The sequence below is a fragment of the Rhodamnia argentea genome, chromosome 6 (assembly GCF_020921035.1).
Source record: "Rhodamnia argentea isolate NSW1041297 chromosome 6, ASM2092103v1, whole genome shotgun sequence".
In the NCBI taxonomy this organism is placed as follows: domain Eukaryota; kingdom Viridiplantae; phylum Streptophyta; class Magnoliopsida; order Myrtales; family Myrtaceae; genus Rhodamnia; species Rhodamnia argentea.
In genome coordinates this window covers 19435597-19443854 of record NC_063155.1, presented here as the reverse complement: position 1 = coordinate 19443854, position 8258 = coordinate 19435597, and positions in this window count along the sequence as shown.

The window sequence follows — 8258 nt, the reverse complement described above, 5'->3', positions numbered from 1 at the left end:
GAATTTAATAGTTGTATCATAGACATTTATAGATTTTGTGAGCAAGTTTTTAAGTTATATAGAGTTGAGTAAGAATAGTGAACTTGGTAAAAAAAAAAAATTCTTATTTTGGAACATGTGTAACGATCCTTATGCATCAGAAGATATAATTTCCAATGGATTTATCAAAATAAAAATTAGATTCAAATATAAATCACAAACATTTATATGTCATTTAATTTGTCATTGGATTATAGTGCAAAAGTCATAAGAATATGACTACCCAAGTAAAACACAAATCCTAAGAATATGACAAAGTTACATCATTTTGGTAGGTTAACATCTTAAAGAAAATTGGATCGCTTGAGTCGGTATGTATATCTATCTGATTTCAATAGTACGATTCTGGTAAGTATAAAAGGAATATGTAAGGGAACGAGATATTGAATATTGACATGCGTGAAGAAGAGGAAAGCTGGGATGGGTTCTTGTATAAGTTCAATCACCGCGTTCACTCTTTAAGCTCCAAAAATAGCCTCATAAGGTTTAAATCCATAATTCAACGATTCTCAGATTTTGGCTTTTGGCTTTCATTGGCAGAACTTGTGCACCCTGGCTGTCGCGACTCTCCCAAAGTGAAGCACGAGGGGAGTTTGGCGAATTGTCGAGCGGGCGCGAATGATTTCTCCGGCGAGATAGAACATTCGCCGAGCACAGGTTCTCTGAAGCCCTGTCGATTACAACTGTTTTTACCGTTTAATATTGAACTTTAGGAGCGGCCACTAATCTATCATGGACCGATTAGGAGCCAAGTAAGATGCAGGAGCCGGGCTTACTTCTGCAAGCCGAAGACTCGTGGGTTTGAGACTTGGTTACGTTACATTCATCTAACATTCGTTGCCGGTTTCTATTTCTCTTCTATGAAACGTCTCTCCTGCAATCTTTTATTCCCTAAGCATGCTAATCTATGGAAAAAGAGGAGAATGTCTCATCCTAAAAAGAAAGTAGATCACCGTTTATGCGATCGACAGGTGTATCTACCTCGCCAATGTCCATTCCGTCTTAATAGATCATCATCACGAAGAATTGATTGGAAAATCCTTGAGAAAACATTGTCAAGTTAGCATGCTAATTTGATGCGTACGTGAGACGGGCAAATGTGTTTTGAGTGATAATAAAAAGAAATGTGAATGATCAAAGTGTACGGGGGCAAAAGTCGAAAGATGAATGCTAATGCATGATAGATACGATCACCACCAAGGCCTAAAGATAACACCAGCCGATGATAAATATCATGATTGGACAGAAGCTCACCACTGTGGTATAAAGGCTATGCCATCAATCGAGGATAAAGGGCATTTGGCTCACCATCAAGGAGTATCCACTCTCTGAGGATAAAGATGCCGAAGTGTTTAACATTCAACTCACAAAGAGGAATTCTCATTCATCAATTATAGTCTTTTCTTACAATGGAGAAGACTCATCAATTTAATAGAAGGACTAAGACAAAGCAAAAAAGAAATAAAAGACAATAAGCTCATCCACCAGCCTTGCACAACCAACAACAATCCTAAAAGATCTATTGATATCAAAGGAAACAATTCCAATTAGCCTTCCACCGATATGTTTTTGAGTACGCATCAAATCAGCAACTAATAAGGCATGATATGGTTTGAAATCAACAATCAATCACATCATGAATATGCCATAGAATCATCAATCAATCACATCTTGAATATGTCATAGAATCGGGAATCAATCATATCTTTAATATGCCTTTGAATCTTCAATCAGCCTAGTCGGCAATCAATCCGGTGAATTGCCATAAAATCCGTAATCAATTTGCTAAGCAATCTTATTTCTAAGGAAAATAATCGAAACCTTATAATCGACACTCCTAGTGGATAGTCTTCATGATGACATGGGGATCATTGGTGATATAATCGGATGCTCTGCATCATAATTATACCAAGTTGAGAGTGTACAATTGCCTTGCTAATGATCACGTAAGTAATGGCGCTTGGAGTCGTGGGTAATGAGTACCTATTCCTAAACTATACACATATAATGAAATGACACAAGTGATGCATTGAAAATGATTTGCCCAGCTTTTTCAGCATGGAGGTTACCTTTGACGAATTTGCTTTATTTTAGGATAAAAAGTAAGGGATTAATTGTAGAAAAAGATCTAGGACAGTGTTTGGAAACAGGTGGAGTTTTAGAAAGAGGCTGGAGATGTTTAGAGTGTTTTAGATGTAACTATGTATGCAAAGTTTCTAGATTTCATAGTAACCGACGGTAGTTTTGAGATCATAGTTGATGAAGTTTTGAGGTCACAAGTGATGAAATTTTTTTACTACTATGAAAAATTGATCAACCGTCCAAATCAATGATTATGAATGTAGGTTGTGTTTGAAAAAGAAAAAATGGTTAATATCACAAAAAATTATTAATTGGTACATCAATGATAAATTTATCTCAAACTAACTTTTTTAACCACCAAAAATCTCAAACTGGTACACCCGTAATAAATTTACTTAGTCTTCATTAAATTTTACGGGCAAATTGTTGAGTTAGATGACATGTGACAGTTGATAAGTGTACCGATTTAGAAGTCTTTACCATCCGTCTATCATATATGTATCGGTTCGGGGTTTTTGATAGTCAAAAATTTTGTTTGGGGTAAAGTTATCACAAATGTGCCCCTTTTTTTATGGTAAAAGAGTTAGTTTGAGGTAAATTCGTCATAGGTGTAGATATAATTTGGGATTTTCTGTGGTACTAATTCAAAAAAAAAGAACACGTGAAATTGTGGTTAATTTACCTCAAACTAATAGAGGGTAAATTTATCACATGTGTACAAATTTTGATTTTTTTATGGTAAAAAAAATTAGTTTATGCTAAATTTATCATAAGTGTACCGATTAGGTAAATTTATAACGAGTGCACTAGTTTTGGGTTTTATGTGATATTAATCCAAGAAAAAGAAAAGCATGTAGTGCTGTACTCAAAATTTTTTTCCATTTAAAATTTCATTAAAATCCTCCACATTTTTATCCTCTCCCAATCGATAATTCGAGTTTCCTTCTATTTCGGGAATTGTCCCTCAAAGTTATTTCGAAGTTTCTTTTTGCAAAATCCTTAAAATAGGAAATTATGTGCCAGGTGGCCCCACACACACGTGGTGGACTGGGTCTTCAAAGTTCTGAACTCGAACGATGTCTCCGATGATTGGGCATTCCAAAGCACTTGGTGTTCCTGTCAACGTTTGTGGCTTTATTGAGGTGTCATTGCCGGCTTTGGCCCAGACAGAGAGAATCGATGGCCCACTTGATGAATTGGATAAGTACGCACTACTACGTACGACACCCATGCATGCGAAAATGTGTCTACCAACGTAGGCACGTGGGTGCGGTACGTAGTACGAATGATCTCATCAAGTTTTGTTATCGACGATATTTACGGGGGGGTACGTAGTACGAACGATCTCACCGAATTTTGTTATCGACGGTATTTATGGGGATCGGCGCGCCTAGGTTGGCAGAGATATTTTGGCATGCATGTTAGTACGAACAATCCCGCCAAATTTTGTTATACTGATTCATCACTTTCTCGAAAATTATTCTCGAGAAAGTGATGCACCGGATTGAAGCTTCATTTAACTACCCGCTAACTGAAAATGTAAAATCGACACTGGCTACACATGGCGGGCCAACATCGATTCTACGTTTTCGGTTAGCGGGTAGTTAAATGAAGCTCCGGTCCAGTCCATCACTTTCTTGAAGACTAAAAATGTATAGAACTGCAATTTCGATGCCATCATCTTTAGATTATAACAATTTTAAGGGTATTTTAGTAAACTAAATGGAAGATGCCAAATTGAAAAGTTCCGTTTATGTTAACACTAGATCTCGAGGTCGTCCGTGCTCTTTAAAATTTGCAATCGATGTCGGTATTTGTGAAATTCTGTACGTGAATATGAATGATCAAAATGGAGTAATACGTGAAGAGGAGTGTCAAAACCTAACTGAAAAACCGAACCGAACCGGATTGAACTGGAAATTTCGTGCGATTCGGTTTGGGTTAGTTTTCGATTCGGGTAATTGAAAAATAACCATTATTTTTTTCCAATTCGTTTATTTCAGTTCGATTAACCAAATCGCACTAAAAAAATCTCCAAAATAATACATCCTTTTTTATTTTTTTATTTTTCTTTCTTTTCTTTTCTTCTTTCTTTTTTGGGACCGAGGGTCAGAAAGCCCTCGCCGCCTCTCACCAACCCTCGCTAGGGGCCGCCGGCACTCAGCCCCAAAAAATAAAAATAAAAATAAAAATAAAATAAATAAAAAGGAAAGACAAAAACTAAAACAAAAACAAAAACAAAAAAAGCACGCTAATGGTTCAAAATCATTGACACCCCCTAACGTGAATCGTGAGACATTTTCGGACAGTACATCGAAAGTTAAGGGTGCGTATGAAAACGTTTCAGAAATTCCATTAAAGAAATGTGTTTGATAAAAACCTAACCGAAGTAGAAATTCGTTTGGTAAAAAAATTGACTTCTTGTAGGATTTTTTACTTATGGTAAGATTTTTCACTTCTGATAGGATTTTTGACCAATTTTGAAAAGTAAAAAATTTGAACTTCTCGGCTCCAGAATCACTTCTTGGACCACACTCGCCTCCGCCGACTACCGTTCTTGCCACCGCCGGCCGCCGATCGCCACCGCCGCCGCCGACCGCCGCCGCCACTTGCCGCCGACCACCACCAACCGCCGTGACCACCGTCGCCACCACCGACCACCGCTACCGTGGCCACCGACCATGGCCGACCATCGCCACCGTCGACTATCGCCGCCGAAGATTTTGCTAATAATGTTTCAAAAGTAAAAATTTCAACCTTTATCAAACGAATTTTTCTGATCATAAGTCAATATAAAGCAGAAGTATAAAAATCAACTTCTACTTTTGAGGAGAAGTAGAGAAATCAACTTCTGATTAGAAGTTGATTTCTCATGGAGAAGTGTTTTCATGCGCACCCTAAGATGTACAAAAAGATATCACGAAGTAAGAGGTTGACAGCAACAGAGCCTCGACTAAATTTATGAGTAGCTTCATCTTGTGTATTAGTGGATAAGTGGCGCCGAATTAGCGGATGAATGAGCCAATTGGATGCAGCCGCAGCATTTTGAATTAGAAAATAAGTGGCATACAATTTCTAAAAGTTGGATTACAATAACATATTTTCTCCCTTGATGTTTATACAAACATTTGTGTGCACGAAATGGAGTTTATAGCAACATTGATCTGCACAAAAAAACCGATTTCCATTTTGAATACTTTTTGGATAATCGAATTTTTAATTTGAAGAAACAAAAAAAAAAAATGCGAATTTCATTTTGCTTGAATTCCTTTTCTTCGTTTAAAAAAAATTCATCCGAAGGCAGGTGAAAGCGAGAAAATTTTACTTATTTTGTATAAGAGCCTATCACACTTGTTTACAGCACTTATGGGTTTTTTCTATCAGCAAGAGAATCCATTTCTTTGATTGTATTGTTCATTATGATTGATCTCTAGTCCATGGGAAGGGCACTCCAGCCCTCGAATAGTCCTATTTTTCCTCCACACCGATAAGGGGCCAAAAGATTTACCATTGTAATTCCTCTTTCAAAAATAGATAATTTTGTTTCTAACCGCATAAAGGCGAGCACAAATCTATGAATATGAGATGTTATATGAGTATTTACAAGGTCGAATTTTCAACGTGTTTGAATCAAAGTAAAAATTTCTAAGGAAGAATTTCTTTTTTCTTTGGTGACATAACCAATAATATTGAATTCTAAATTTGTATAAAGAATTGCGTTGATAGTTCCTTTTTTTTATACCGATATTACTAATTATTAATTAGGACACTTCTATCAACAATTTTAAAAAAAATTCCTTCTTCGAAATTCAAAATGGTCAATGCAAATAAAATAAACCAAAGGTCATCTTTCCTTCTTGCTTTGTATGTGTTAATACAAATATAGACAATATAGATTTAGAGTATTTTTTTCTTTCTACTATATCTTATGAGAATCTCTAATTTTGCTAAGAATCGTATTGTTGGATTAAATTCTAATGAATCCTTCGGGAATTTATAAGAAACTCTTTATTCCTTATTTATTGAATAAAAATTATGTTCTTTCATAATTTTTTTTTTGGATATATTTAGTGAAAGTTTTAAAATTTATCACGAAATTGCAATTGAGTCTTAAAACTTGCAAAAAGTGCATTCAAATTCTTCCGTTAACTTCATCAATTTTTTTTTTTTTGGTAAGAACTTCACTCAACTTGGCTAGCTAGAAAATGCTGACGTGACTTTTTAAATATTTCTTCTCTCGTATATGACAATGATATAACTAAAACAAAGTCGTTTTGGTCTAAATCTGATTTTTAATATAATTTTATTCAAATTAAATTAAAAATAACCTAAATTTTATTTTTTTTCTAGTTAGAACCAAGCAGTGGTGCCACCGCCGCCACCCCACCACCGCTAGGAAGGGCCGGCAATGGTGGGGAAACCGTGGATAGGGGTTCTCGGGCCTCGGCCAAGGGTTGGCCCTTACGTAGATCTAGGCAAGGGCCATAAGCAAGGCGAGGATGGTGGGGTGATGGCCCTCGTCGCCTAATTCTAGCTTTTTTTTAGCTTATCTTTTTTAATTTAATTTAAGTAAAAATAGTATTATTAATCATATTTGGAGAAAAGCGATGTCGTTTTAGCCTTAAATTTTATATTTTAGTCACGTCATCGCCACGTAGAAGAGAGAAAATATTAAAAGAAAAGTCACGTTAACATTTTTCATTAGACAAGTTAAACGGAATTAACGGAAGAACTCAATTGTACCAATTTGACAAGTTTTAGAGCTCAATTACACTTTCAGGACAAAATTTAGGACTTACGGTGCACATTTCCCTTATTTTTGTATTTTATGCTTGTGAAAAATCCTGACTTAACCTTACCAAAAAAAAAAAAAAAAATCCTGACTTAAGGCGCGATGTGAAATCATTTGATAATTATCACTGGACGGCTAATTAACGCAACGATTTTAGTCTTTACTCTTGCAATAGTGAACGAACACCCTTCTGAATCTGCCGAGTGCGAAAATTGCGCAATCCCGCGCAGCGCATTGAATTCTTATCCATTTAATGCCATATCGAACTGAATGAAACCGTTAACGACGTCATCGGAAGAATTCAAAAGTTTACTTTTCTCTCGGTTTGAAATAAGTAGATTAGGTCCAATCGGCACCGCACGTGACGCCGCATTCCTGGAGACTTTGCCATATCCGGTTTGATAACCTCGCGCCCCCGATCCAGTAGATTCTGACCAAAAAAAAAATAAAATCCAATAGATGTAATTAGCTAGGGGTGATCAGTTCCCGATCCGGTCCAATTCCCCTAAAAAATCGAGAATCGGACCGGTAATCTCGGTTCTCAATTTTCTGGAACTGGAAACCGGACCACCAGTCCGGTCCGGTTCCCGGGCGGTTCCATTGGACCGGACACATGCAAAAAAAAAAAAAATGTACCATTCCTAACATGGAGCACACGAGCTTGATTACTTTCAAAAAATAAAAAAAAATGTAACTAAAAGGGCTTATACATAGGAGAATTAAAAATAGAGAGTGCCAATAGCTTCTTAATTTAGTAAAATTTCTTGGACACCCTTACCAAGTAATGAGAGGGTAACTTAAAAAAAAAAATCGATCGGTCCGGTTCGGACGGTCCGATCCTAGGACCTTAGAACCGGAAATTGGACCGCTCCTTCTAAAACTAGAAATCGGACCACCGATCTCAATTTGGTTCGAGCGGTTCCGATCCGAGTGATCCGATTTGCTCACCTCTATAATTAGTTATGTCCGACGCATCTGACTGACAGTTGGTTTTCGCGTCTTGATCGAGCACGAAATAACCGAATTTACTTTGAAATTCGGGCCAAATTAGGGAAACAAAATCTTTCTCGGATTCTAATTTGGTCCGCCAGGCCCCACCTCTCCTCTTTTTATTTATTTATTTATATATCTTTTGTATTTTTCATTATTATCTTACTATATTTTGAAAAAGGAATTCGAATCTGTCCGTTGCGCCTATAAATGAGCACCGGTATCCCACTGTCCTTTCAACTCATGCACGACTCCAGATCACAAAGCGACAAAGAAGGAGGAGGAAAGGGGGCGAAACCGCCTTCTCTGTTACTCTCTCCGACGCTCACGCTCACGCTCACTCAGACGCCCACAC